Source organism: Ptychodera flava, chromosome 14 (genome assembly GCF_041260155.1).
Source record: "Ptychodera flava strain L36383 chromosome 14, AS_Pfla_20210202, whole genome shotgun sequence".
Taxonomy (NCBI): domain Eukaryota; kingdom Metazoa; phylum Hemichordata; class Enteropneusta; family Ptychoderidae; genus Ptychodera; species Ptychodera flava.
In genome coordinates, this window is record NC_091941.1 from 18,404,504 (window position 1) to 18,427,313 (window position 22,810).

The 22,810-nt window shown below is 40.1% G+C and overlaps 1 protein-coding gene across 5 annotated transcripts in view; it reads left to right on the forward strand.

Annotated features, from left to right (window-relative positions):
* Positions 1-505: 505 nt before the first annotated feature.
* LOC139149616 (B-cell lymphoma/leukemia 11A-like) overlaps positions 506-22,810 on the forward strand; it is a 79,158-nt gene continuing 56,853 nt past the window's right edge. The window contains exons 1-3 of one of the 5 annotated variants that reach the window (XM_070721449.1): positions 506-742; positions 2,066-2,160; positions 11,002-11,269. The gene's annotated coding sequence lies outside the window, so the exon portion shown is untranslated. Of the gene's footprint in view, positions 743-2,065; positions 2,161-3,955; positions 4,088-11,001; positions 11,270-12,649; positions 12,831-22,810 lie in introns of those variants that run through there. The other 4 variants (XM_070721453.1, XM_070721450.1, XM_070721451.1 and 1 more) reach the window with 4 other exon arrangements.

The following is a 22,810-nucleotide window of genomic DNA, read 5'->3' on the forward strand; positions in this document are numbered from 1 at the left end:
TGCACGTAGGGGGCCTACACGTCTGATGTTTGCTGGAAATTATACCCGTCACATTCTAGAGGAAGACTGAGCACAAGCTATAATTAAAATCAACATGTTTATAACACGGTCCCTCCGGGGACTGTGCTTTTAACATAGGGTCTACCATGGAGGTGAGGTAAAAAACATTAATATTTTTGATAAATTTATATTTTAATATATAAGGTTAGACCTTCATGCCACGGCCGCATTTATTTAAGTGTCCCTGAATAACAGATGTAACCAGCTGTGTAACCTAGATTTCTATATTTCATAAATATTAATGCAAACATTTCGGTCTCCATTTTTGAAAGAGATGTGTGCCTGAACAGGCCTGTGTACAGATTTCCCATTTCCCAGGCCCTCTTTTTGACAGGGGCAGACACTAAGCATGCTTAGATCTTGTACAGTCACAAGTCGACCAGGTCATGTGACCTAGAAATATTAGCATCCGGTTCAAATATCCATCTCAACACAGCGTACAGCGCAGCGCCATTTTCAAACTGCAGTGTTGTCACGGTTTCCCAGAAGCAAGTTCTAGGATCGCTCAACATGGTTTTGGTTGTTCGAATAGGGGAAGAAGATACCCAGCACTAGTTTCATGGTCGATCTCTCGATACTATCTAAGCAACGCTTCGTAGCACCTGTGGAACCCGACTGAGGGATGTGGAGAGAAGCTCTCAGACTGGAAGATTGGGTTAGTCCCTTGAAGGTCAGGGGTCAGGTAAGGCATACACCGTCTGCTGTTTATGACTGGTGGTTTACACCGTTACAGTGGACAATAAACCAAAATTTACGCTTACCATGTACCAGTGAAGTTGCTTGAGGAAGAGGTTCAGGCCGCGGCCGGGGCCGAAGGCTTTGTGGGGTGACCGTGGCTGAAAATCAGATATGGGGTTGAATGGCCGAGTGTGTTTTCGGCTTCCGGTTCTGACCATTCCGAATTGGCATTCTGTTGCAGTGCAGTGCCCGATACCCTAGCCTGGATCCCATTCCCCGCTTTTGGCTAGTTTGACCCCATTCTCCGCTTTTCGCCTTCGTCCACAGTCCGGACGAAGGCCAAAAGCGGAGAATGGGGGATCCAGGCTAACCCTACCCCAGTAAATTTACGAGCGGCCAGCAACACATTACTTGCTCCATGCAGCTCAAAGGATCGAGGTATCCATTCCATGGTACTAGTAATCTCAGATCAGTCTCAGGTTGCTCCTAGATCATTTTTTTGAAAAGAGCTTTATTATTCCTCAAACGAGTCAATCTGTGTTTACATCGTTACTGTACGCGAAAGTACAGGCTTGCGCGATTCAGGTTGTGATGTGCCCTACAAAGTGATGACGTCAGAACATAACAAAATTCAATGTGCGACCATGTTGCGACAAAGTCTTTATGTCGTCTGGTTGGAATTACTTTTACTTTTGATATTTGGACAACTTACAACTTGAATTGTTCTAGACACTTGTTCTTTGTATTGGAAAAAAAACAACAAAATACACTTGGGACTTATCTTGAAAATTTTATTTTTTCACTGAAATTGTTTTTTCCAGTCTTCACTTGTATAATTTCACTCGCCCTGCCAACTTGTGCAAGGACTTTGTGATTTTAATAGATTCTCCCAACTCATGTCATGCTAAATCTTTGATAATGGGCTGAATTATTTATTTGTACATGTTACTAGTCTTATATATCTTCCAAATTACCTGTATATAGGTACTTCCTGCAACACACATTATAACCCTTTGAGTGCTGTAATATTTTCCACTCAAATTTCAGTACAACATTTTACCAATTTTTATGAAATTTTCTGAAATTGTTTCAATAGTTTTGGACCAAATAGACGCAATGTTTCAATAGCTACAGGTTTTGACCAAAATTTTGGGAAAAATCTGCAAGAAAATTGTCTATAAAGTCAACAAAAATTGACTGATGATGTTCAAAGGGTTTAATAAGCCAAGGTTGATTTGTTATGATGTCATGGTTCCATTATTAATATGCATAAATAAACATCTGTCAAAAAGATTTTTGGTGAGACTTTTGGATACTTCTCTGACAGGAATGGGAATATTGTTACTTTGATAAAACCGATGTTCTGATTGAAAATATAAAATCAAATGTCAAAATATCCTTCACCAAGCTGCAGTGAAAAAGGTAGGTGTACATAGATAAAAACATCCAAATTTTTGCCGACCGCAGTGTATGTCTTTATGTATCGCAGTACTTAGTTACTAATGACACAATTGCAATCAGTGTGATTTTGCTGGGCAGACCATATTTCCATCTGCAATCAACAAGTTGTATTAACAGTTTTCAATACCATCTCAGATAATCCTATTGTGATGTTTCTGTTCAAACTTGTGTTGATCAGTTCTTGCTTGCAGGTTGAGAATGCTATGGGGTTTTCAGATGTAGTACATACAAGCCGATAAACCGACCCTGGCCTTCGTGATGAAAAGAATAGTACATGGTAAATTCCAGAACACTGATATGTCTACTGATGCCACCATGATTAGGAAAAATACAAATCAGATAACTTAATTGACAACACAGGAATCTATCTCTATTAACTGGTGATGGTTTCTTAGTGAAATATTGAGGTACAGCAGCTGTGAAGAAAATTGTTGTTAATTTTTGTGAGTCACCCTAAATACTGGCTTTTTGGGGGTAGATTTTTGTGTTTGTAAAGTCTCCCATATCACATCAACAACATCTATTTGCTCTTTGATGGCCTTGTTCTAAAAGTATACCTTATATTAATATGATCCATAATTCATGAAGTAGCAAATTAACAATGACATCCTGTAATTTACAGAGAAAAAACAAACAAAATGTATCAAAAAATGTCAAGGAATGAAAACTTGATATAATGTAACATTCATGATTGATACCCGATTTTAATCTGACAGACATGCTGGTAACGAGACGGCTTGTAGGCAGGTCAAATGATGTCATCACTGGTTGTTACCCAATACCTTGATAGACAGCCTTCATTGTTTCAGAGGTTATGTGTGGTGTACCCTTGACCAGTGGTTGAAGGTACCGCTTGGCTCTCAGTCACTTTATCCTCATTGTGTGTACATAATGTGGACCTGAATCCAAAGGTGTGCAACACGTTGTGTTATTCACATTGAACATCATGCATAAGAAATACTGAGACAATCATGTTTTCAAGACGATGGATGTCTGTTGAGGTGTTACAAAAGCAACAGTTGTGATGGTCAGTCCTTTCTGGCATATGCATTCACAGCATAGACCGTAGTCTGAGTTCTGTGGTTGAGGGGAACTGTGACAGCTCAGTGACAACAGCCAATGCATTTAATACTGGCCCCGTTTTTGATATATCATCACAATGGCAGCTCTTCCGTTATGAAATGTAATTCTGCCCGATGTTGAATTAGCCACATAAATCAATATCAGCCCCTGCTTATAACACTGTCCATCATTATGTCAATATACTGATGAGGTTTGCCCTTCTAGTTTCAGGTAAATGACCCGTACTCTCCCAGCAAAATTGGAACGCTACTGTCCTGTATTGAGACAGTATATTACTGATGTTGTCAATTTGCATATAGGCATCAGAGATAGTGCAGTAACATGGCTTATTTCAAGGTCTCATTTAAATGTATAACGCAGATGTGATAATTGGATTGAGTGTGATCGTCCGTTGTATGCTATTCTGGGAACATATCATGCAATGGAGGGAACTGAACCTTTGCATAATTATGCAGTGCGAAAGATTGCCTTGAAACAGATGTTAGTATGGCTGACGCTGTAAATTAAAACTGACCGGTAATTAGTTTTTTGTATGAGAAGCAGTCAACAAGCGCATGTAAGTTATGTCATGATTGTTCCTCATGGCTGTCAATCAGGACCAGGTAGACTTTTGACAAGTCATTCACGTTGGACAGAGTCAGGCGAATTGTTTACCGTTCGTGTGAGCAGTCTTGATGCGTCAACTGTCCGCGAGTGTGACTGACTGTTGCCTTGCCCAGGAGAAAAATCCATTCATTAGATTTGTGCACCCTGAGTGGATTTCAAGCGAGGTAATTCAATTCCGTGCAATTAGTGGTGTTTACAGGTAAATAAGCACATTCACTGGTTCAGACATGCAAATATGAGCATTCGAGATGGACAGAATGTGTTCATTTGACAGTTTTGAGATGCAAGTCACACGTTCATTTTTTTTTTCCTTTTTCTTTCTTTTTCATTCCCTGACTCAGAGGCATGGAAGGCACGTCACTACAAAGGATGTTTTCTTATTCCATCCAAGGATCACATGTTAGAATGGAACACAATGTATAACATTACCCCTTCCACTTTTCTCGGAAATTCTGCATAACTTTCTCGGTAAAAATTGAGAAATATCAGTTTAAGAAGTTGATCCTTTGTTTTCTCTTTAGATTTTCCCAGTCAACCTTCTCACAAGGAACAAGCGAGAAGTCATTTACAACTTGGGTTGTATTGTTGTAAGGTCTTCAGCATGTGTTTGCAAGTTAGAGTGCCTTGTTGCTCCAGGTATGTTTTGAGCATGAGTGCTTGTAATAAGGCGCCCACAATGAGAGTAGTACATGTATCGGTTTAGCACCCCCTTGATCTTAAATGCCACCAAATGTACACTTGTACGTAGGTGACACTAAGGTACAGTACTGGTGGGAAGTCCCTCCAATCTATTGTCTGTTATTGCGCAAACAAACAAACAAACAACTTACCAAAGACCGTTCTGCAGTTTCATCGGCTCGCTGTAGCTGGATAGTATATCCACATTGTAAAAGTAGGCAATAAAACTAAATACTCTGTGACAAGTCATAAGTCCTGCACAAGAATAAGGTGCTCTGTATTGTCTGTCTAGGGAACATGGTCATCAGCTTTATTTAAGAAGGGTAAAAGATATTTTTTTCACGTCGGTGTTGCTGTGTAAATGGTTTTGTGAAATTTAGGTGAAAAGTCAGGTTTCAGAGTTGTATTTTTTTGCACATGCCTTTATCATGGACACTGCAGAGTTGCTTTGGTGATCGGATTCCTGGAGACTGCAGCAGAAAATGCTAGTTAGTTGTATTTGTGGCTCGGTGTTTCAACATTTGTGAATCTTTGATCAGAGTGCTGTTTTTTCACCCCTTTCTCCTGACAGTGACCGGTTTTAAACAAGTTCTCAGAGTAAATTACCAAATGAGATTTGCAAATTCCAGAGCGATTCATTTTGTTCCGTTGCCCTCTGCATTATGTAGGAGATGCCTGCATGCCACGATGTCACACATCTGGCGCCGTGAAAGTCCATTGTTGCCATGCATTATCTCCATAATGCAGCCTGAACTTCACTTTCACTGTCACCCGGATTTACTCTGCATTACAACCATACGGTGAAAATTGGTTGGATCAAACGAAATGATGTCGTTGAAAGGGCTAGAAATATTATTCATTTATTTATTGGTCCCATTCATAATTTATTTGTTTATTTATATATTGATCTATTTATTTATCACAAAAGAGAGGTAATTTTTTCGTCATTACCTCAGAAGACTTTTTCAAGTTGAATTTGCCTGATTTGTTGCATAACCACAGGTCCCTGACGAAATTATGATATGTTTCTTTTATTGGTATTGTCAAAAAACTGAAGGCTAGATGCAATTTCTTCAAGTGGGATGGAATTTCTTTTCATGACACTTTAGAGTTGACATATACTTTCAGTAAACATTTTAGTAATTAAAGTAATTAATTCAAATGCAAGTACACATATTGTCTTTTTTTATTTCTTGAATGCTTCAGTGTTGAAACAAAAATCAACTTTGTATGGTGCTTAGTCATCCCACCACTGTTGTAAAAAAAATTGAACAATGAGGACAGACTGTATTCACAGTCCAGGGATTACACAGAGGTAGACCATGGAAGACATGAATGGGTTTTGAAAAAAAAAACACAGATGAAGGCAGACTTTACACTGAACGTGTTTGCAAGAATGAAAAAACACTTTGGATTAGATATAGTATTGAAGGAATTCCAGTGTAATAGAACGGTTACTTTTCAAATATTGTTTCAGTGTATCAAAGGATTTCACAACAAGTTGGAATATTTGGTGGTCATTAATTCCTTACGCTGGGGAAAAAAATGTTGGCTCGTTTTTGTGACTTTTTCAAGCTTATTTTTAATCTGTTATTGCGATAGCGTAGTATGGTGAAAATTTCAAAGTTCTGTGCAGCTAAAATACAACAGTCAGTCTGAATTTTATGAGTGTCAGTATGATGTCTGGACACTCAAAATGTCACGGGCAGAAATGTGGATTTATTGTCCGAACAATATATATGTAGAATATACAATGTACATGCTTATTTTTCTCGGACACTAGATCTGTTGACAGCATGGAAATATACCATGGAATCACCAGTGTGAGAAACACAGCTCATTCCAGAGAAGCCAAACGACTCTGCGAGCCACTCATAATTGCCTGTAGCCATTGATGGGTTTCAAGACTAACAAACAACTCTTGATGGATGATTGAAACTCAAAAGAAGGCACACTGGGAAGAAAGCTTGAAATAAGCGGCGAATTCCTTTCCAATTCTAAGCTTGAGGTGTATTTGCAACTGAACCATTAGTTTAAACTCCTCGCCGATTGTGCGTCTCCTGAATTGAAATTCGGGCCTCTGGTGACTTGCCAGGTCCTTTTTGAGGGTTGCGTTGATTGAATTTGTTGTAGGTAGAACCCTGAGGGTTGCCGCTAGCTAACCTTCCCCCTGGGTAGATGCCATCAACACTTCGCTCTGCAAATACTTTTATTTATCCGGCGCAATTTATCTTAGCATAGCAGCTTAACCAGGGGGCGAGTGTCAAAGACTGTTGGTACAAGTTCTGATCAGAAAATTGGATAAAGGTTTTTTCCTTTTCTGTTTTTTTTCCCCCTCGCTTGTCTTCTTTGTTGAATAGGCCGAGTTCCAGTCTGTCTGACAAAGCTTCAAAGATATCGCAATCAAAAACACTCTCCTGGACAACTTTGCACTAATAGAAGATCAAAAGGGTTGTTACCATGACAACAGACAGATTACCATTCTCTTACGGCGGAAACATACAATTTTTTGGAGTTTTTTTGACTTGTGCTTTTTTTAGGCACTTTATACTGATGCCACTTCACATGTGGTATGTAAACTGGGAGAATTACAACGGCAAATATTAGCTTGGTTGGATTTTTACTGGTGTAACATCTTCTGTTTAAGGGAATGTGCCAGCAGAAAGACTTTTACTTATCTAAGCTAACATTCTCGGTGTTAATATGTGGTGATACGTTCAGGCCAAATTCACAAGCAATTACGTGTATGTGTATGTCATTTTTGTAATGTCATCGAGAATAATAATCAACAGATTGTGTCTTCTGTGAACGAGCTATTCCATATTTATGATGTTCTAACCTGCAATTAGAAGTGTTTTGCCATTGAAATGACTCAACTGCTCAAGGACACGGTTCAAGTTCAAAAATATTGATATGATTTCAGTTGTGGATGCGTTGTGTAAACTGCTTGTTTCATTATGAGACTTTTAGTAGCCCTTAAAGTTTGAAAATCATAAAGATATCGAAGCAGCAAAATTAATCAATAGAATGCTTCAAGATGCTAACAATTACTGAACTTTCATAATTTTGATCAAAGCAGGCAACAGTGTTTTGCCATTTATCATTCAAAGTACATGTACTCCTGAACTATTTCTGTACAACAACATAAGAAAAGAAGCTCGTATATTTTATTATCGCTCTATCAGAGGAAAGTTGGTAATAACTGGTTGGAAATATTACTAACAGTTAGAAGCTTGAGGGGAAATGCAAAGTGACTGACTTGTTTGTTTCACACATTCGCCAAGCAGCGAAATGGACAAGCGTGATCGCAGACTCCAAGGAATTGTGCCGTCACTTCAGATTTGTACGCAGATCCACTACAAACGGAAATCTACCTTGTCCTCTCATGCAAAGGAGAAGAAGGGAGGGAAAAAAAAAGACCCACCTCAGCTGATTAGTATGAATATTTCCTATTAATACAAGACTGGAAGTAGCATTCGTAAGTGAGCCGCTGCTTCTGCCGTTCCTGTCATATCTGTCAATTGGAATATTCCGTTTGACAATAATGAAACCCTTCGCTGATATTCACAGCCACTGATATTAAACTCTGTGTTTCACTGTCCGCACGTATGAAAGAAATAAAAAAAATGTTGAAATGTTCATTTCCGTATTTTGATTTCTTTTCTTTATGAAAAACAGAGAAAGTTTGTCACACCCGAGAAAAAAAAATCACTTTGCCCACTGTTAGATTAATGGTTGATTGATTCAAAGTTATTCAAGGTGTGGTGTTTAGTGGATTGGTGGTAATGAGTTTGCACTCAGGGGCTACATTTAAGGACGTGTTCATTGATTATGGATTGCTCCGTGTTTTAGGAGTGTGTAATTACTCTACGCTAGTCATTTGAAATGCATTTCAAGCGATGGGTGGTTGCTGTGTTTTAGATTTCCATTGATTTGGTGGCAGCGGCTGGTGTAATTCTTCCATTAACAACGACATTACCCGTCTCATTATAGATGTATGTTCTGTGAAGGATTTGACGTCATTGAGGTGGAAATGCTGAAAAACCTTTCGTAAAAAAAGGGTGACGTCACAGTAAAAATCATCTCCTCCCCCTAAAAAAAATCATGTCTGAATCTGTTAAACAAGAAGTTTTTCATTGCAGAAACATCAGTCATTCATTTCTGTAACAGAACTGGCATCAGATCTGATTTCTCAGGTCAGCCACGCAAAATGTGTCAGTTTGAATGATAATTAGGCGTCTTCAAAGAACTTGAAGTTTCTTGTTCACTATCCTTCTTTTTGTGTAGCTGAGTCAAAGATCAGCGGAAATTGTGTTTTGCATGAAAGGACATGCATGTGTTTCTTTTTTCCCTTTCGGTGACACATCTCGGATAAGTGATATTCTGTATGTGTATCATGTGCTTTGTTAGATCACTTCCTATCAATGTATTTCGGTCACATACTATTCAAATAAGTATGTCTAATTTGTAATTTTATAACCGTTTTACCGTCAGCTTGTATCAGCAATAGAGTATTGACGTGATGGACGTGTTGAGGTTTTTATCAATCATACGCAGGGAATTAGTATGCATCAGATATCAGCCATTGGAGTGATCCTCTTTAAAATTTACAAGTCGGGGGCAGACACACAGAAATTACTATGGATGCCCAGGTCACTCAAACTTATTTTAACCCTTTTAATTAGCATAAGTGATTACGGTGATTATAATAATCAAATTCAGCGCAGTCCCGATGCTATTAGATCTCTGCTCTGCTCTTTCTTTTTTCTCCCTTCTCCTTTTCTCGACACCGATTTCATTCATCCAGCTGGGGACAGGCCAATATCAGCCGGGCCCAGCGCACTGCCAGCCCCCAAGGCTCAAATAATGAAAAATTAGTAAAATTGAGAATTAGGGACAATTTTGGAAGCTATCTGGCAAAGTAATCAGTGCTTGAGTGGTGAACTATTAGGTTTGCCTAATGATTCAGAAGTGATGACAATGTTAGGGTTGCGAGTGCCCCTAGGCAAGATATATTGCAATGCATGCCAAATGGATGTATTCGTGCCTCAGGTGTACGGTCGGCCGACACGTCACTTAGACATGTTAACTCAACCTAGATTGTCAGTTCATCTGCATGCTTCCCTAACCGCTGAGCAAATCAGACCGTGAAGAGCGAAAATTTTCAAATTTGTAGAGCGTAAGCTGCAGTGTCGGCCAAAGAAATTGCTGTCAAGATTAGAATAATCAAATATGGTTAAGGCCAGAACGCTGCTGTTTGATAGCACCCATTAAACATTATCATTTTCTCACCACGGTATCATCCTTGCTTTAGGTCGTGACTGAGTCATTTTCTTTTCCCTCACCAGACTTGGAGAACTTAAAGCCTTGTACGGTTGAGGGTGCAAGTCCGCCTCTATAATCAAGTTCTAAATTTATTTTCAGTGTTTAATCCATGCTGTGCTGACTCTGCCGCCCACGGTGTAGGTTTATTTCATTCGTATACATTCAGAAATGCCAAGTAAAACGACATTGTAGGGAGTTCTGAAGGTGGCTGGAAACAAACTGACGGCAAAAATAATTTCGCATCTTGTTTTGATGAAACTGCGGCAATGAGCGGACTTCCAATCAAGACATTCTTGCATGCCCAGATGTCAGCTCAGATAGCGGCAGTAGACTGATGTATTTAGAAAAAAAAAACATGCCGCTTGAGCACCTGGTTTGCCGCTCGTCTCATGTACAGTCAGTCAGTAATGATACCCCTGCTGCTGTGATGTCGCATCCGTAACTTTTCAACATCCACATCCCCTTAGGAGTTCACAGTATAGGGTGACACTTAGCAGACTACTAAGCAACAAAAAAGAATGTAGCCCACACTGCAAAGTGGTCTGATTAATGCTCATTAGTAGCCGGGGAAACGTGTCCGTATGAGAATAAAAAATAAACCGGGAGATGCTCGTTCGGCCAGAAAATTAAAGCATTTACAACCAGGCCAGTTAGGGCACACAGATAGCAGGAAATTAGTGGAGCAAATCAGTTTCAGCTAGACTTGACTCTAATGAAACCAGCCTGAGTAAGCCAAGAACCCAGGTCACTAAACACTACTTCACTTAATGGCCCATTCAATACAATCAGACAACTCAAAAATTTCATTAAAAACACACTGCAAATTGCAATGATGAAGATGTATGAAATTTCTGCCAGTTCCGTCTTTCGATTTTTTATTTGACATCTTGGGCTGAAGCGGCATTTCCAGCTTCTTTTGTGCCATTAGGGTCAGCAGAAATGATAGTGATTCATGCGATCAGTAGTTGGGGGGCCAGGCGACTAAATTGGTGTTTTCTGTCTTGATTTCTCAGAGGCGATGATCTGATGAGCACGCTTGACAAATAATATTGGCTCTCATGCCTCATTACGGCAACCTTTTCACAAACTTGATTTCTGCTTGTTATTCAGGGATCGGAGAACGCCAGAAGTAAAAGCAATGCGGAGTCTCATCTGGCGGTAGATGCTACCGGAGTTGGGACAACTTATGGAAGATTACGGTGATGGCACCGGTAGGGGTGAGAGATAGGAAGGAAGGAAGGAAGGAAGAAAAAAAAAGAAAGTGCATTCGGTGTGGTCGCAAGCAAGTAGATTATTGATTCCAGACCCAAGGACACCGCGCGACGGGAGGACGTCTCATTTTAAAAGGAAACCGAGGAAAAAATTCCTGACACTGAAGGTGGGTTTCACCAATCCCTGTTGGGCAGGATCACCTCCCTTGTTGTCGCAGATGATAACGGAGGCGGGGTAAAGGAATAATCCAAGGCGGGCAAAACAGGTGGGGTATCCCCACCAGCCCATCCTACCGGAGGGAGCCAATCATGGCCCCATCAAAAGGTCACTAAACAGGCAACTGGTGATGGCTTTTGGCTCCTCCCACCATATTGAGAGTAACAACTAGTACATTAGCTATCAATTGCCTAGATCACTTAAGTTAGTAATCCCCGGCCATTGTCATTCGATATCAAATGAGAGAGGGGGTGCAGAGAAAATGCCCCAATTGTCGTGGATTGCTTTGGCCTTGCATTAAACGAAGAAAAAAAAAATTACGGGTGTATAAAAGGCCCGCCAAGCTTTTCACTTTGCGGCTTTGGTAAGAGTTTCACCTCAGGGTTGGGGGGACAAATCTCAGCATGTGAGGAAATTAGAAATGAGAAATCAAAGTGACAGAGTGTATGAACATCTGTGTTGCTCCGAATTTGTTTTAGCTAAAGAGCTTTACATTCCGTCTACTTGTTCTGGCAAACACCGAGGAAGGACACAAAGCTGTGAAATCATTTGCAGTAGCCAACTTCATTGTGTTGCCAGTGAAAGCAACCCATGGATTGTTTACTTTAGCGGACATTTACACCCCACCAGTGAAGTGTTCTTTGAAAAAGACTTCAGGAAACTTTACCCAGGATGCGAAGGGTGCAGTGTGCCTTTCGGGGAGAGTGAAAGAGAGAGAGAAAAGTCCAGTAAAGTGAAATTTTACAAAATCTTTTACCATACTTAAGTTTCCGGTTGAGTTATTCAAAAGAATCAGGCGGGGAGTATTAACAATGGCAATGTTTGTTCAGATCACTATTTTGCAACACTGAAAAATAGTTCAAAAATGTTATCCACTTGACCATTTCTTTCACGGTTTGCTCAGTGACTATCACTTTGGTGTTGGGTTCGGCCAAGTTCAAAGATTCTGCAGGTGGAAAAACAAGGAAGAATTACAAGTTTTAGTTTTTTCAGGTTAATTCACATCTAAAAGAGGCTGATCTTCAATGCAGTGGGGCTTGTAGCCAACACTGGTTCATGTTAATAGAGTGTTAATGTGAGCTTTAGCAGGGCCAACAAATATTGTCAGCCCATGAAAGGACTAGGTGTTGTTTTCTTTAAATGAATGAGGCATCATTAAAACTGTCCCTTTTGTTTTGAAGGTTTACGATACTAATGACTTTGTAATTAGCATGTACATGACAACAACTGTGTAATAGCTACCAGGTATCTCTGTGAAAAAAAACAAAAAGAGACAGATAAGGCATGGTTTTAGCACCTGTGTGTCCATTACATCTCTGCTGGTGTCACATTTCGTGATTGACTCATCGCAATTAATTTTCCATAAAGTATACACTGTACAGTTCTGATGCTGCGAAAGATTCACTTCATGGATTCAATCTAGCATGCTTGGAGAAGAGAATTGCAGCTTCTGGCGGCAGATGCATCAGGAATGAACAACGAAGCAACAAAAGTGCTGGTAAAACTTTCATGTGAGTGAGACTACCCGTAACGTGCTCATGAATTATTGTTCGGCTGCGCTATCGTCAATGAATATTTAATCCTCTCAGTGTTCCTTGCGTCTGGTATTGCTTGATTTGAAAGCTCTGCTCTCAAATAGAATTCCGCTAGATTAAAGAGTGACATTCCAGTGTCTTCTGCCGATGCTAGTATCCGTAATCAGCTTACTCGGACTATCTTTAATTGACCGGATCTTTTTACATTCAGGATGTGGTCAGTGTTTACGTCAAAAGGGAGTAGTTTTGTTTTAATTTGAAACTTCCCAAGTTACTAAGCCTTACAACAAACAGTTAATAAGTCTTTCTAAAGAAACCAGAGAACTTTCTCTCTTTTTCTTTTCTACCCTGAGGTTGGAATAAAGACTTCCTTGTCAATTCATTGGTGACTGAATCAACAATTGGTGAATCGGTCAAGAAGTTCATTCAGCAAAAAATTCACGAAGGAAAAAAGTGTTCATTTGTTGTGACAAGATATTTCAGGTTTCGGTTGGAAACACTGTGTTAGCTGTTGAATTGAGCGAGTACCTTTGCTTTGCTTGGCAAAGGTACATTATTTTGCAATGTACATTCTATATGTTACATCACAGACTAGACATGTTCCAAGTGTTCTAGAGAGGAGGGGTGAGTGTACAAAAAATGAAGTCTGCATACAGAGAACCTACCTCGGCTCCACGGACAAATTTCCTTGAGCTTTTATTGTCCAACTGCAGCATTCAATATCAAGCACCAATGTTTCAAACATTTTTTGCTGATCAAACACAGTGCAGGAGTTCTCAGCAATTATTGAAATACATTTACAAGTATTTGTTTTTCTTGTCTAACTGTTTCAAACAAGTATTCTTCACTATTCGTCAAATTCATCAGGTTCTCAGTTTTGTAAAGCAAGCTTCATTGGCCTGGTCTAGAAATGTGTCCAGTCAACAGCTGAAGTACAAAAGCCAACCGAAAACTACACTAAACAGAGACTTCAGTGACTATAAAGTCTCCTTCTTTGTGGTGTTGGAAAATTCCGAGATTGATTGATGGGTTTTATTGTCTGAAAACATAAATCAGCTGTGTGAGGTAATGGAAAGATCTGATTTCATTGCCCTCAAATTAATGGACAATTGGAACAGTGGAACTTTTGATATGGCTAATGACTCCGCCGCCGATAGGGTGTCCTGCTGGTGTGGTGCACTGGATTCATCGCCTCCTAAATTCACCAGAAATGCGGTGGAGTCATGCCAGGAAATTGTCTCATCACGGACTTGTTCCTCATAAATTCTCACATTTTCAAAACCCCCGAAAGGCGAATCCGATTCTCGCTTATTTTTAGTACACTGTTTTTGTAGCCTTTGTGGCTGGCTATTGCTGGAGGAAAAGATGTGTCTTTCGGACGCAGAAGTTTGTCATTTTTTTTTCACAAGGCAGTGGTCATGTCAAGGAGATGGCTGTCTGGAGACAAGTGGACTAACTTTGAATGTGTATTTTCTCAGCTGGGATCAGTAATCATTGCACGGTTGCTATAACCATCAATAGGGGACAATAGTGGAAGTAACCAGCTTAGCCGTACAAGTAGGACTTTCTTAATCTCCAAGATAAACTCTCCCTTGTATTGTGTCCATTGCTAATTACTGGTTGCAACAGAATATTGACAGAAAACTTGCGCCATGTATCTCTTACTAATTACAGCTTCCTGGAAAGAAGTCAAAAGCAAGATGAAAAGAAAAGCCAGTCATTTGGGTGGGGGTGATAACTGTTTTATTTTTTTCAAGACGGGGAGGGGAGGGCATTGGGGGAGGGGGGGGGGAAGCAGATGTGGGGTGCGATTGGCCAGTGCTCTCGGGTAGTGTACAACCGTGGAGTTATTACTGTAACCAACACCAGACAGAAATAGAGATGCAGTATGAACAGAAAGAAAACAAAGTTGATGAAAAAAAAAGGTGGGGGGGGGGGGGGGAGAAAAAAAAAAGAAAACACTGAGTTAGCTAATAGCTTTAGTCTTTAGGTTGTCTATGGATAGATCGCTACTGGGCTACTTACATGTCAGTCCTGCAGTGATTTTGTTATGGAGATGAAAGACATCAATGGCCTGCTTGTTAGCTCAAATGATGTCTTTAGGAGTCCACTTACTCGGGATGAATTTTTCATTGACTAATGACTCCACTCTGTCTAGCCTGTATTGTCTCTACTTTGCATTGTGCCGGGGCTTGCCCATCAAACTGTGTGTATCTATATCTGCTAAAGACAACAATGGGGTAAAGGGAGGCAAGTCAACTCTATCAAAGTGAAAGGTCCTTGTCAACCAGAAATAATTGGCTCATTGTACGTCTCAAGTACCCCACACTAATTTTTCTGGTCCTATCTGCAGACTCTCTCCCCCCCAAGTATGTTTATATTTCTAGGGGGACTTGTGATGAGGGACCATGCATTGCCGTAACAATGGTCAAGTGTATGGCTCCCTTGTATTGAAGTGGCCACTCCACCAGGGGAGTACTCCGGAGTAAGAATGGCTGTTTTGCCGGCCCTCCACAGAAGCAGTTGCCCGGTGCTTTTTTGCAGGAAGATCTGCGCTCTAATCCTATTATAGGTGCCTTTTATCCATCAGGCTGAATACGGGCGCCAAAGACAATATGCATTACAAACAAGCTGAATCTTTGAAACTGGTGCTGTGTGCAGTAAACTATACCCCATCAGTGACAATGCCATCATTAGGGATAGGTCGTGTATTATGACAAGCCCCTTTGAGAAGTAATTATGCTTTGTGAGGTATAGATCGCTTCTTGTATAAACGGAGACTTATGTGCAAGAATTCATCCACCTCAAATCTACTGGCATATGCACAATGGCTAGCATTCAAACGCTATTACCGGGCAAAAATGACAGATTGGCCGCAATAGATAAGGCTTAGTACTCATTATGGCCAATAGAAATGGCCCTACTGCCAATTATTGGGCCTTTTGAAAGATTTACAGATATCTATCACCAAAAAAAGTGACTGCAAGGAACCCCAAAACCCACCTACATTACACACAGACAGGAACCACTGCTTCTGCCAGTCTTTTTTTTCTCCCCGCGCTCTCAACTGCTCTTATGTTTGTAATTATCAGTGATTAGGTTTTTGGGCTTTTATTAGAGGGGGGACTCGGCTGAAAGATATGGATAGGAAACAGAACTTGTCCATCAGGTAAATCACTTGATATATTCCAAAACTGGTGATCAATATTCCCCGTTGATGTCTCTCCGGCATGTAGACTTGAAAAGCACATTCAGTTCGAGAGATACTGGCAAACCGTTCATTAGAGAACAAGATGCTGAAGTGACGAAAAATGTTACCATTAATTGGCGTTTTCCTTCCATGTTTGAATTGAATACTGAGCGTATTTTCCAACCTCGGGGAGCATTTGAATGTGTCTCTCCCCAATTAAAGTCGCGCATATGTAGTTCTTGTTCAAGGGCAGGAAGAATGATAGCCGTAGGTCTTTGAGGCAGGTGCCCTTTTCTTGTGTCTGTGAAGCACAAGAGCGAGGGTAAATATTGTAATTTATGAGTCTCTAAGTGTCGGCTTTGGCATTGCTGCGTGTAAATTTTGTCATTTTTTTCCTTTCGCAGCAGCTGGCTCGGGAGCAGTTTCATATTATGGTCGCCACAATGGGAAATTAGTGTGTCGCTTATTTCGTGAAAGCCGTACATTCAAGTGCCTGTCAGTTGACATGATTGTGTGGCTTAAAAGCAAATGTCACTAAACACGATTTGCGCAAGAGGATCCCAGTGAATACATTTCTCATCAAGTGAGCATTAAAATTGCAGTCAATTTAAATGATTGACAGGTGAAGTCAGAGGGAAATGCTGACATTCTGTCTGCTGACGATACATAATTATGCAGAAGACTCTGGCGCATTATTATTCATATTTTTGTACGGTCGTCAGCGATGATGATGAGTCGGCATGTGAAGTGTTCATTTATAACGATTGATATCCTTTCCGCGTCCTGTGTTCGCTCTCTGTGCCGCACTACTTTTTCAAAATGATACAGAATATGTGGCCACAGTGAGAATACGGCCATGCAGTGATGGCAATGCTCTACATCACTACTGCCCGTTCTCTCTCTCTTTCCTGGTACCTTCGGTTTTCTCTCTGTCCTGTTCACAGGCTGAAGTAAAATACAGGTAGCTGCCCGACGTGAGGGACACTTACGTCAGTACCACAGTCAGGCCAGGGAACGTAATCTGACAATTGTAATTACTGTCTCGTTCTTCAACCCGTCTTATTGACAGCCATTCACTGGGTCTGTAGTCGTTGTGGCTGCCAGTGTATTGTTTCATTATTTAGGTATTATATTTTTTGTCCCTTTTTCATGTATGGACTTTCCCTGAACTGCCAGAGCGTATGAGCCTGACGCATCTGACTGTGTGGTCGGAGTCCGTTTCACTACTCCTTCCGAATAGCTGTATACTGTGCTCGCCATGTGGTCCTTACCTCCACAATTGGCGATGTACAATTATCGGTATAGCTGCTAAGAAGGCCTATAGAATCTGCCAGTGAAAAGGACCTGAGCAGTGTTTTTTTGAGAGAAGACGCATTGTCCTGCTCACACTGAGAGGCTCGGGAACAGCATTGTGTCCGCACGGCGGGGTTGCCAGTTCTGAGAGACTCAGCGGTGTGATGAGACCCTATTGATTGAAGTGTTTACAGGCTACACTGAGTTGACACCGCACAATCAGTCCTTCTCCCAGACAGTCATTTCCCAAACGCTGACAATAACGCATTGAAAGTCTTCTCTTTTCCTGCCCTTCATCCAAACAGGTGCCTGTGGCAGATGACACCGGTTACCTACTATACAGCGACTTCAGTATATGTCTCTTTCATACTCAAGCCAGTGAAGTGTTTCAAACCTTCAGCTGATGTAAATAATGTCCTTCTGTCACGAAGGTGATCATAGCCCTTTTGTCCTCCCCCTGATGTCAGAGGACACAGCCTATTTTGTACCGTAAATAAAGTCTTGTCACCTAGATGGGCTCATCCCTTCCGTCACCACCTCATCATCCCCACCCTCAACCTAAACCCACTTCGTTTTTTTTCAGGTTCTGGATCTATACACTGGTGATCAGGACATCCTTGATCAAATATCAGAGGATGAATTTGTCCCTGGTATAAAATTATATTGTTCTGATATGAGAAAATTCATCAAAACCTTAATATGTAATAATATGAAATTGTAAATGTGAATTTGGTGCCCCAGTTCTGAGAGTAAAGCACGATTTATCAATTTTTAATGGAAATTTCCATGAGACGTATCATCCATTTAAATGTTCAATCAGCCACAGAATATTTATTTCTTGACACAGCCGTGATCATACTTTGAAAGCTATGAAGCATTTTATGTGGTGTAAATAGCCTTTTTTCATCGTTGAAGTTTAGTTGATGATTTCAGCAAAATTTCTCAATGGAACATTATTGCTTAACTTTCAGAAGCCGTACGGTTGCCTTAATAAAGCAAGAGGGAGGGAGAGACTGGGATTTAGACAAAAGAGATTGACTGACAGACATTGGGAACAAGACAGACAAATTTAAAGTGACTGATTTTCACAGGCATATAGACAGGCAGACAGACATGTGGAAGACAGACTCCAGAGACAGATAGACAGACAGACAGACAGACACAGAGGCAGAAACTAATATTAAACTCCAGAAAATTGGGTAATACCAGTAATTCTGATCTCAGAAGCAGAACCTGCTTGTCTGTGGTTTCAGACGGGAACTTGCAATGATCACAATTACGGGCAATTCTCTGCCGATTTTACTCTGATCTTTCAGTCAGGAAAATTTGAGGTAGGGAGAGAGCAATATAAAATTGCAGCCTCATAGTACAACCTCTGCCACTCAGCCATGATAATAGATCCTATTACAGCCCAAAAGCACTGTTTTCCTATTCCATAAAAAGATTTTATGTGACTGAAAATCATTTTTCCTTTAGACTAGGAGTTTACCGATCTACCCTATAAGAGCTATTGGAAGCCCCTTCTGGTTGACTGTAAAGTTCATTTAAATCCACCCTGAACTCTCTTCATTCCTTGTTTCCGGTTGTTACCAGAAGGGGCAAATTACTTTTGAGATTGAAAACCAAAAAACCTGTGTCAGAATTAAGTCTGAACATGACAAAGCTACACACAAAGAAAGGGAATGCAAAAGGATAAAAATGATACGAGTGTTTTTCCACAAATCAGTAAATTTTAAGCCATAACTGTGGTAACTAAATCAGCAAAGTCAGAATTTGCACGGAAATCATGGAAAAAACCTTGTCCTTCATTATCAATGAAACAAAAAACTTGACATACAATCAGCTGTTGGAACAATGCAAAAATAGAAGACATGGCATTTTCATCGCTGAGGACACAAGAGATGTGTCAGGATGCGAATTAATGCATGACACTCTTTGCAGGCCAAGAAACGAGGGAAAAAATCTCACCAGCAATCATGCATAAAGTACACATTTGGCTAAATAGCCCCTGACAGCTGAGTGTGTTGAAAACATAATAATTTAGAAGCTCAACCCTTGATTGAACATAGCGTAAAATTAATAATGGCACCCATGGGGTGGGGGAGGGAGGCATGGGCCACTCTGGAGACCTGTCATTCTGGTATAGATAGACATGTCTACAAGAGTCACCTTGTCCGTTCTGTTCTCCATTATCCCACTCCTTTGCCACGGAAGGAGAAACAAAGAAAAAAAAAGAGTGTTAAAGTGAGAACTGAATGACACAGTGGAATTCAAGAGAAGATGAAAAAGCGTCGGGAAATTCATCCAGCGACTTAGCTCACCTTACCCTCTCTGCCCTCCGCATTACCAACGTGCCATATGGGTTATTCTCTGAAATTGAAATGAGCCAATGGGGACAACACGAGAGGCACACACACACAAAAAAAAATCGCAGCAAACATTATGTCAATCTGCATATCCCCAGATAATTGGGAGACATCGAGCAGACCCAGTTTTGATTAGTCTACTCAGGCGGGCAACATTCTGCTGATTTGCCGAGGTAAAAAAAATGGCCAAGAGTACATGATGGCTTTATTGATAAGACTTATTACGGCTTTTTCTGTGTCATTTCAGATCCTGTAATCCTTGCCTCGCGGAAAAAAAAATCGCACCCGCGATATCTAAAAGTCTCACCTCTGATTACCAAAGATGCCATGAATGTGCGTATTTCGGACGACTCGCGCGAAGATGCCCATGAACACCAATTGTCAGTGACGTTTCCCCGATCTTGATATCCCCAAAAGAGTGCTGCATGCAAGCGATCGTTTCTTTCGTTTTAGCGACCACTTCAGATCCACGCGCTCAGCGAAGAAAAAAAAAATACTCACTGAGAGTCAATTTGCAGGGAGAAAAATTTACACTCTTCACTGTCACCTTTGTTTTTCCGACAGACAACCCGTGATTGATCTTACGCAGACGTTAAAAGCATCAAGACTTTTATGGTGGCTGGCATTTGCAGCTCCAAATGAGAACGTTAAAGCATTTTGTTTTACACAGGGTGACAGCTGTCGGTCTCTTGCCTCGTTGATGATAGAATATGTAGCAATTAATCTCAAAGGAGAGTCGACGTCAGAAGAGAGAAAGAGGGAGAAAAAAAAACCAAGTTGCCTGGAAATATGTAATCATTCTCTAATGTCATATTTATGACCGGTTTCACAACTTCCCCTGTCTTCAATATTTCAAAAGGAAATTCAAACAGAATAATTATCAGGCGTACAGCAATTTAACAAGTCTGCTGACGTCTTTTGTCTTTTATTTGACAGTTACTTGACTATGACGCGGCATAGATGTCAGTGATTCCAGCGCGGTAAATGCAGCGTTTTCTTACCATGAGATTCATGATCTTGATAACCAAGGGGTGGACGGCCGTTTCATGTGACAGGAAATTTATCATTAGCAGCCAATCAACTAGAATTCTGAGTTGTCTGAACCTTTTTTTTTTATTCAAAATTTCTCAAGGAATTCAAAAAATTTTGATTGAAAGTCAAAATTTTTCATAACAAATGGCTAAATTCTGTGCTGTATTGGTTCCAGTAGTGACTAAACAAGATATTATGGTAGTCTTTGTTTCTCAAATGTTTGGAAAGAAAAAATAATTGCATGGACAGAAAATGTGCAGCAATTCAACTGATTACCATAACAAGCCATGTCTGATCCTAATGCAGCGTGTCATGTTGTGCAATCAATCCAAGTGTGCCACCATGAGGCGTACTCTCAAAATGAAAACAAAAATGTAAATTCTGTAACATATATCTGTAGAGGGCTCACTTTCACAGCCTTTACAACCATAAGGCTGGAGAATTCCAATTTGAATAAGTGATCAGGCCCTGGCATGATAATGCACTGAGAGATTTCTAATATCCTGTGACATTTGCGTGTAGTTGGTCACGTCATCTTTTTCTGCCTTCAAAAACGTACTCACGGAAACTTCTCAAATTTGTCATCGCTCACATCACATCACTATCAAAGTGAACTGCTCACTCATATTTCCTCACTGTACACTGTAGGCTTCTAGGAAGCACACACAAATTCCTATTTATAGAGATGAATTTAGATCAAAATTCATGTTTGATAACCATTGGTTTGGCAAGTCAGACGTGTATTTCATAATTGATCTATTTTTTCCATTGATTTTTGAGAAATTTTGTTCATTAATTCAAGATAGCCTATAACTTTCAAGCCAAGCAACATTCCATCTCAAGTAGCCCTGAAACAATTTCCTCTGTTGCCATGATACGATGTGCGTTTGGCACACTTCAAGTCCTTGTCTTCGAACAATGATGTGTCTATTCTCAACAGCGACAGCAAACAGCGCCACCATTTTGATACAAGGAAATGCCTTTGTTTGTAACTTTGCAGGGTGATTCTGTTTAACACACAAGCTATGTGTGATTAAAGTGGCAATGAAACTGCTCAGAGATGAATTAAAGGTCAATTAATTTAGGAGAGGTGAGATGGAAGCATGTATCTGTGTGCATTTCACTTTACAACCATTGACATGTTAGATGTCCATGCAATATAAGAACACATGCACAATACTGAACACCCATCCACACCACTTATGGTACAATTACTGGTCCATGACTCTTTATTAACCAAGCTGTGGTCAGATGTACACACACAGTAGCCCTATATCACTTGTTTGCCAATGTCCAATACCCAGACAATTGACGTTTCCACTTGGTTTAATTCTGTGCAATAATTTCCTCTGGCTTGCTTTTTTTCCTGTACCTGAGTGTAGAACATGCAATTATAATTTTTCAACAGTAGCAGTTTAATACATAGATGAAACATGATAGAATAATGGTGTCACACAAAAAAACTTGTCTTCATGTAGATTTTAGCCAATTGAACAAGTCATTTTAAGCCATTTTCTGATGAAAATGGATTTCACTGATAAATGTTAGTTTGACACTGATGCAACAAATTGATCATCAGTGGGTAGTTGAATGTTCCTGTGAATACTTTAAAATCTTACCTGATCATAAAAAAAGGATAGCGAGCGAAGTGTCAAGGAGATGATTTCATTCTGTGCTGTGGAGGAAACAGTCATGTCTCAAAAAATAGATCATTTGAATCATTGACAGTAGAGGGGGCCCTATACTCTCTATGTTTGAATCAAATTTTCTCAGAATGGTAATTCTTGGCAATGTATTTACTCAAACTATAGATAATGTTAACTAGACATGATCTCAGAATCAGGAAAATATGTTAGCAAGAACTGATATTATCATAGGTATATTTTGTGCTGTTTTTTTGTCAAGTGTGATAAGCGAGTATGTTAATGGTTTTCCCAAAACTTGTTATTTTTTTTGCAAGACTGGTTAGCTGTGTGCTCCGAATGCAGACTTATGATTGTAAAACAAAAAATGTCTCGCACAGGTCATTCATTCAACCAACAAGTAGCTATCAAAAGAAAACGTATCAAAATGAT